The sequence below is a fragment of the Amblyomma americanum genome, chromosome 10, assembly GCF_052857255.1.
Source record: "Amblyomma americanum isolate KBUSLIRL-KWMA chromosome 10, ASM5285725v1, whole genome shotgun sequence".
NCBI lineage: Eukaryota > Metazoa > Arthropoda > Arachnida > Ixodida > Ixodidae > Amblyomma > Amblyomma americanum.
Genome location: NC_135506.1, coordinates 51980361 through 51989348, shown reverse-complemented (window position 1 = coordinate 51989348; position 8988 = coordinate 51980361).

Here is an 8988-nt window from a genome sequence, read left to right as displayed (position 1 = left end):
AGTCGGCAGCGACACGTAAGTCTACTTACATGGGAGAAGGCGTAAGCCAACCTGCTCACATCGCTAAGGTAGTTGTCGCGCGATGGGGCGCGATGAAACCCGATGTGCACGCAGCTGCCAATTCTACCTCTGCATGGCTCTAAGTAGCCTCTTAATAGATTCTTGGTCGCTCTTTGTGAATGGCGACCGCGTTGAAGGCAAAACGCCCGAATGCTGTGCGCCCGTGGTCTGTGCGATGTCAGTCCACGTTAAATATCCCCAGGCAGTGGAAATTATTCCAGAGACCACTACGGCACCTCTTTCTTCCTTTCTTCTATATATAGCTGGCGTTCGGTGCGACATGGTTGGGTCAGCTCCCTGAAGAAGCGCATGCGCTCCCGGCAAGAGCCGGGTTCCAATATTGCCGCCGCCCGGTTGACGAGACCTCGGGCATGGTCACTGTAGCTTCGTTTCCGGGGTTCCCAGAGTGCGTGGACATACACACCAGGGGCCAGATTACGCAACTGTAAATTAGAAAACTTGTCAAAAACTTGTCACAAAGGTGTCAATAAGCCTCGCTCCTATTGGTCGGTCGTGGCCGGCGGCCATTTTGCTTTTTTGCGTCATCGGTGGCTGCAGATTATGTCAAGGATGTGGAAGGAGTGGTGACGTTGCACACTTAATTATACAGCCGCTAACTGACAGTTTTTTGTCACAGTTTCGATGCCGTCAATCTTGCCATTGCCTTTGTGACAGAAAATGCTGGCGGTGTACGTGGCCATACGACTAAGGCGGCTGCGCTCGCGAGCAACGGCGAAGGAGGGCGCACGATGACGCGTTTGATTTGCCGGACGAGCTGTTGCGACGCCTTTTTCGACTGGAGAAGCAGACTGTGGAGTGGCTATGCGACGAACTCGCCGATTAACTGGGAGGTTTGCGTGCGAGCGCGCTGTCGATGCGGCGGTAGGTGCTGTGTGCACTGCGATTATTTGCCATGGGCGGCTTTCAGGCTGCCGTTGGTAGCGCGGCGCATGTCGGCATCGCACAACCGATGGTGAGCAAAGGCGTGCGGCAAGTATTGCAGGCAATCTGCTAAATTAGCGCGCATAAGGGGTGGGTTCCTGCGGTCACATTTGTGCCACAGATATATAAATAAAATACTCTTATACTGCCAAAGCACTTTATTCTTCCCAGGAAATCGCACTTCGTGATCGTCTTTTGTTTCACAAGGGAAAGAAAGAAGACAAATACTGCAAAAGATCAAATACCGCAACACCTCACCTTTTCGCATCTTTGTCATCGATCGAAAGAGTTGTCTCGGTCGATTTTGTACCATGCGATCCTTGCAAGTTCGCTCAGCAGGCACGCAGCCTTCACTGCATTCGTTCAAATTTTTCGGCACACTTAAGTTAACCGCACCGTAGCTTCACTTCAGACGCCGCGTAACAAACAACAAACACGGCGTAGAATCGGCTGCTTTTGTGCAAAGCGGCTTGACGCTTTACATCCCTCAGCGCATCCCCGCTGGCAGCAGAAGTTGGCCCCCAGCCAAGTTATTAGCACAACTTCGAACACTTTTTGTGTTGCTTAATATTTTCCGACTTTAAAGACAATGTTTTCGCCAAGTAAAATATTAGTTATTTTCATCGTTGTTTATTTCTTATTTCTTTTTACAAAACAATAAGCCGACGACCCCTCAAATGCTCTCGGGGCGCCGCCCTGCTGTAATTGGCTGATTTCTCGTTGCGTCACGTGGTAACGCCTCATCGTTTCGGCATTCTGACGTCACTGTCAATAACTTTTGACAGAATTTCTCACAGTTGCGTAATCTGGCCCCAGCTCCACATGACGGGGCAGGTTTAAGGCTGGCTGCCTTAGGATGCAGAAAGCGGTCTCGTGGACTGGCCCCCGTGGGAAATTTAAGAGTACCGTTTTTGAGTCTGTAAGGACGTACCTGGCATTAGTGTCTGTAAGGGCAAGAGCGACTGCCACCTCTTCCGAGGAGACTGGGGTGGATGCGGCAGGAAGATGGAGAAAGGCGATGGGTGGTAGTGTGTGCAATTGCCGCGTCTTCGCCCGTGCTATCTGCGTCCACTCATACAGCGTCGGCTTCCGAACTGTAGTGCTTGTGGAGAGCATTTGCACGGGATATGTGGTGGGCCGAGTAATACGTGGCGTGGGTGTTCTGAGCGACCAGTTTTATTATGAGCTGTGTGTTTGTGCGGCGGGGGCAGGTAGTAGTGTGGGGTCGGCTGCCGGTATGCGAATTTGGAAGCTGTCAAGTATGTGACGTCCTGTGAGTGCTTGAGTTAGGCCAGTATATTGTGCTTCTCTTTGGGCCCCTATGAGTTCGTGTGTAGTGTTGTGGAGGCCGAACTGGAGAAGTTTGGTCGTTTGGGTGTTAGGGGGAAGGTGCATGGCTACCTTGTAAGCTTTATGGAGCATAGCATCTAGGGTGGCGATTTGTTCTTTTCGGAGTTTGAGGTATTTGACTGTAGAGGAAACGGCAGAGTATGAAGGTATGAATGAGGCGGCACAAATTGTGCTCCTTCATGCCATAGTGTTTGGAGGTATTTTACTGTGTAGAGGAAACGACAGAGTATGATGACATGAATCATGCGGCTCAAATCGTGCTCCTTCATGCCATGGTCGTTGGAGGTATCTTGCTGTGTAGAGGAAACGACAGAGTATGATGACATGAATCAGGCGGCAAAATCGTGCTCCTCGTGCTCGTGGAGGTATTTTACTGTGTAGAGGAAACGACAAAGTATGAAGGTATGAATGAGGCGGCACAAATAGTGCTCCTTGACGCCATGGCCTTTGGAGGTATTTTACTGTGTAGAGGAAACGACAGAGCATGAAGGCATGAATGAGGCGGCTCAAATCGTGCTGCTTCATGCCATAGTGTTTGCAGGTATTTTACTGTGCAGAGGAAAGGACACTGTATGAAGGTATGAATGAGGAAGCACAAATCGTGCTCCTTCATGCTATGGTCTTTGGAGGTATTTTACTGGTAAGAGGAAACGAAAAGGCATCAAGACATGAATGAGGCGGCACAAATCGGGCTCCGTCATGCCATTGTGTTTAGAGGTATTTTACTGTGCAGAGGAAACGATAAAGCATGAAGGCATGAATGAGGCGGCACAAATCGTGCTCCTTCATGATATGGTTTTTGGAGGTATTTTACTGTGTAGAGGAAACGAAAAAGCATGAAGACATGAACGAGGCGGCACAAATCGTGCTCCTTCATGCCATTGTGGCCCCGCCGCGGTGGCTCAGTGGTTAGGGCGCTCGACTACTGATCCGGAGTTCCCGGGTTCGAACCCGACCGCGGCGGCTGCGTTTTTATGGAGGAAAAACGCTAAGGCGCCCGTGTGCTGTGCGATGTCAGTGCACGTTAAAGATCCCCAGGTGGTCGAAATTATTCCGGAGCCCTCCACTACGGCACCTCTTTCTTCCTTTCTTATTCTACTCCCTCCCTTATCCCTTCCCTTACGGCGCGGTTCAGGTGTCCAAAGATATATGAGACAGATACTGCGCCATTTCCTTTCCCCAAAAACCAATTATAATATAAAAATGCCATTGTGTGTGGAGGTATTTTACTGTGCAGAGGAAACGACAAAGCATGAAGCCATGAATGAGGACGCACAAATCGTGCTCCTTCATGCCATAGTATTTGGAGGTATTTTACTGTGTAGAAGAAACTACAGACCATGAAGGCATGAATGAGGCGGCTCAAATCGTGCTGCTTCATGCCATAGTGTTTGGAGATAGTTTACTGTGTAGAGGAAACGGCAGAGTATGAAGGTATGAATGAGGCGGCATAAATCGTGCTCCTTCATGGCATAGTGTTTGGAGGTATTTTACTGTGCAGAGGAAACGACAGAGTATGAAGGCATGAATGAGGCGGCACAAATCGTGCTCCTTCATTCCATACAGCTTGGAGGTACTTTACTGTGTACAGGAAACGACAGAGCATGAAGGCATGAATGAGGCGGCTCAATTCGTGCTGCTTCATGCCATAGTGTTTGCCGGAAACTTTGCGGATGATGGGCGACAGCACTTCTGTCACCCGGTGGACACTTCTGAGAGCGAAAGTGTTCGGCCGTTGTTCTTGCTGTGAAGGCACAGGATGCAGAGTGTGTTAACCTCCGGAACAGGGCGTCTGGTGATGGGGCCGTGGGGAGGCTCGTATGTTTACGTCATGTTTAGTGTGCGGAAAACAATCATATCCATGTAAGCCATGCGCACTACTAGCGTGTGTGTGATCACATCTTATAAAAACGTCAATACCATGCACACTGTACTGCGAATGGAACCACTACTCACGCGGTATACTAAATAAGAGGTGCTTTCTCTAACGTACTTTAATACCCTAATTTTTCTCTCCAAGATTCTTGAAAATTTCCTCATCAAATAAGAGATCTCCCCGACTTCACACCCGACGAAACATCTCCAGCATGCAGCTGAGAGCTTTTATATGATATTTTATATTGACATGGCTAAATTGAACTCTGCCTGTCTCCAAAAGAACGTTGTTTGTCGAGCGAGCAAGCATAGGAGACCCTTTTATAAAATTGGCCTTGCTGAAATCACATCAGACAACAACAAAAGATGTGAAGAAAATTGTTTTTTGAAGAAAGGAAATGGTGCATTATTTCTCTCGCATCTCTGTGCACACCCCAACCGCGCTGAATGGAAGTGAGTGAGTGATGGAAAACTTTTATTGATACAGTCAAGAGATTCGCGGATTCGAAAGCTCCGTCGTCTTGGTTCTTGGCGCTTGCGATCGGAGTCGTCTCTTCAGCATGGGTGGGCCCCTATTCCAGGGCTCCACTGAGCCGTGCTGCATCGCCCGCCGTGCGCTCGCTGGGCCGTGAGCTCGCTGCTGGTGAGACGGCTCTCCCATTGCTCCGCACTCGGGTGTTCGTGTTTGTGGACTGCTTTGTTGCGTTCGCACTCCCAAGTAATGTGATAAAGTGTGGGTGTGGTTCCGCACCACGGGCAGGTGGCCCTGTATTGTGATGAGAACATTTTGTTGAGTATGTGTAGGTTGGAGAAGGTGTTTGTCTGTAGTCTACGCCAGATGGTGGCCTCCTCCTTTGTCAGAGCTTTGTGTGGTGGTGGATATTTGATTCTGATCCTCCTGTGTAAGTTTAAAGGTTCTGCGTATCCCCCCTCGCAGGCTTGCAGATGGAACCCCGGGGCGTTAGACTGTCCTGCTCGGATTGCTTCGCCTCGAGCTAGGCTGTCTGCCCTTTCGTTTCCCTCTACCCCCGCGTGGCCTGGGATCCAAATCAGATTGTGCCTGGGTTTGATTAACTCGGTAGGGGCTACCCCGCTGAGTATCCTGAGGGCCGTTTTGCTAATTCTGCCCTTCATGTAGTTTTTGCACGTTTCTTTAGAATCTGTTAGAATATTTAGAGGGTGGCCTGTCCTATAGCCTTCTGCTGCCGCCAGCGCGACGGCAATTTCCTCGGCCTCCGCTGCGCCAGCGACTTTCGCCGTGGCGCTCGTCACTAGGTGTAATTCGTTGTCTACTACCACCATTGCGGCTGCATGTTCTGCTCCGCATGGATAGACGGCAGCGTCTGTGTAGACAGTGTTGTCTTTTGGGGCTAGCGTTCATTCGACGTATTCTGCCCTAGCCTGGCATCGGTTTGCGTGGAGATTAGGGTCCATGTTCTTTGGCATAGGCCCTATGTTAAAGAATTTTCTGAGGTGGTCCGGAACCTCCGCGTATCTATCGACTAGTGCGCACGTGTCCCGACCAAGTCTTTTCAGGAGCGCCCGTCCTGCGGGGGTGCCTCCGAGTCTGATGGTCTGTGCACCCAGCAGCGCTTCCGCGGGTTCGCTGAAGGTGTTGCTGACGCCCAAATGCAGGAGTTTCTCGTTGGACGTGTTTCTGGGTAGGTGGAGGGCTGGCTTGTAAGCCTTTCTGAGGATGGTGTCGGCTTGCTCTCTTTCCGTCTTGGTGGTTGCGTGGTACGGCAGGGAGTACATGACCCGGCTGACGATGAGGCTGTTGACGAGTTTGAGGGTGTCTTCCTCTCTCATTCCGTGTCTTTTCTGGGAGACTCGGTTGATCATGCGGCCCACCTGTTCCGCTGCCTTGCTTAGAAGGCTGATGGTGTGGCTGCACTTGCGGCTGCTTTGCAGCCACATTCCCAAAATTCTAATCCTGTTCTTCTCGGGGATGTGTTGTCCCTCGAGGGTGACTTCTAGTGTTGCCTGGGTGGGATGTTTGCCAATTCTGAGGAGTTCCGATTTTTCCGTCGAGCATCGTAGGCCCCGTTCTTTGGTGTAGTTTTCCACGCAGGTGTAGTTTTCCAGCCTCTTCCAGCCTCTCTTGCTTTTCACCGAGTGATCCCTGAGTGGTCCAGATTGTGACGTCGTTGGCGTACTTTGCGTGCTGAATACCTTGGATCTTCTTAAGTCTGTTTGCTAAGCCGATCATTGCCACGTTGAAGAGGACGGGCGATATGACGGATCCTTGGGGTGTGCCTTTGCAGGGGGTGTGAAAGACGTCGTTTCTCAGCTCGCCCAGGCCCACTGTTCCTGTTCTGTTGCTTAGGAAGTCCCTGATGTAGTCGTGGGTTCTCTTCCCGCAGTTGGTATTGTTTATGCCCTCCATGATGGCCGCGTGGCTCACGTTATGGTGGTAGTGGTTTTATTAAAAATAATAGTAAAAAGGAAGGAAAAGATTTTTGCTAGCCCCGGCATCTGCAATCGAAACTGAAGCACCTGAGCTGGGGCAGCGGAAATAAAGGACAGCAGGCAGAATGGAGAAATAAAATGAAAGAGGTGTGGGGACAGGAATAGAGGACAGGGGGAGAAGTAATATGTACAAACTATTTACACAATAATTAATGTGTCCAGGTTGTGCGCGTGATTAGTTCATTTTAGAGGAATTAAATCACACACGCGCACAGCACTGTGTAGGTTACAACTGGAGTGGGGCGTCCAGTTATTAATCGTTCAAGGTAGAACTCGCGGAGCGTTCGGTCACTGCGTGTAACTACCTGACGGAGAACAGACGGGACGTCAAGCCCGTGTGTTCGAGGAATGCACAGAGGCTCACCAAAGTTCGCTCACGAGTGCGCGCACTGCCCTGCGGCCACAATAGCGTCTTGATGGAGTCTGGTAGTATGCCCTGCGCCCTATAGGCCGCGAGCATATCGCGACGAGCATCGGCGAACGCGGAGCAGCGAAGGAGCAGATGTTCTAGTGTTTCCACTGCACCGCATCCGTCACACACATCACTCGTCGCGATTCCGTGACGCACCCGTCGTTCCCCGGGCCACACGCAGCCAATGCGCGCGCGGAGGATCATTGCACGTTGCGACCGTGTAAGTGCGCGACAGCCGGTGACACTGTCGATGCGCTCACCTCCCGCGATGCGTGGGTCGGGGTGCTGCTTTCGGAGATGGTCGTGAATGGCCGCACGCACGTCCTCCAGCGCAAGGGGCAGATCGCTGGCAGGTAGTTGGTGTGCAGCGGTCGCGAGGTCGTCAGCTTCTTCGTTGCCGGCGATGCCGCAGTGACCGGGCACCCACTGTGCACGCACGGCACAACCTCTCTGCGCGAGGCGCTCGATGCGCGAGCGAATTTCCCGCACTAGTGGGGTACCGCGGCCGTTAGATTGCAGGCGGCTGAGGGCGGCGCGGGAGTCGCACAGCAGAGCACTCCTGGGCGGCGCCGTGGTGGAGGAGCCCAGGAAGGTTGCGTGTTGCTGGCTGTGCAGTCGCAGGGCGGGGATGGTGGCCGCCGCTGCAAGGGAGCAGCTGTCGCGGGCCACTGAGCCGTCGGTGTACACGAGGAGATGGTCCTGGAGCTCCTCGTGTGTGACGGCTCTGGCCAGCTGCTGCACAGCGCAGAGGGGTGTGCTCCGCTTTCCCGCGATGCCGACGATCTCTCGCTGTACCTCCGAGGCAGCAGGCCAGGGCGCGCAGGAGCCGTAGGGGGGTGGGCCTTGGGTCAATTGCTCATATTCGAGCAGCGCCGCGCCCATTCGTGAGCGCGGGTGCGAGCGCATACGCTGCAGCAGCGAGCTGCCGTCCGGTGCGCGGTGAAGCCGGTCGATGTGATTCAGTGCCCTGCGCGCTGCTTGGAGCTCAAGGGACCACGCTCCTGCCTCGGCCAACGTTGCGGCGCACTGCGAGTTTTTGGGCAGGCCTAGGCACACGCGCAGGGACTTGCGGTGCTGAAGCTCGGGCTTCTTCCAGCACGGCTTGCGCACCGTGACGAGCGGCAGCGCATAGAGCACCGCCCCCAAAGCTGCGGCATTGTATAGACGCAGCGCGGCTTGCTGGGAGATGCCCTGGCCTCGAGCGGTGAGCTTGTGCACGGCGGCGGTGATCCTCTTCATCTGCAGACAGGCCTTGGTCGCCGCGGGGCGGAAGGAAAGGCGCCAGTCGATGTCCAGGCCAAGGTACCGCACCGATTTACGCCAAGGAATCGGAGTCCCGTCCAGTGACAGTGGCGCAAGGTGCGCGCGCGGGCGCGAAACGCAGGCCATGGCCACCGATTTGTCCGCGCTCAGCGACAGACCAAGGCCGCGCAAGCTGGCATCGATTGCGGTCAGGGCTCCCTGAAGGCACCCCCGCACGCGGAACGCCTCGCCCGGTGGTCCCCGGCACCACAGAGCTATGTCGTCAGCATATATGGACATGTACACATGGTGTCGCCCGCTCGTGGGGAGGGAGGCCGACACCACCGACATGGCCACATTAAACAGAAATGGTGATAGGACAGAGCCCTGCGGCACGCCCATGTCGACCGGGCGAGGCTTGGAGAGCTTACCCCCTACTCGTACGCGCATGGTGCGCCCGCTCAGGAAGCCATGAACGTATCGCAAAAGGCGCCCGCTCACACCGGCCCCCTCAAGCACCGCGAGAATTGGTGCGCGGTGAACGTTGTCAAAAGCGCCCGAGACGTCCAGTAGCAGCAGCAGGCTCACGTTGTCAAATGCCCCTTTTATGTCGAGGGCCATGACCACGTTTTCACCCG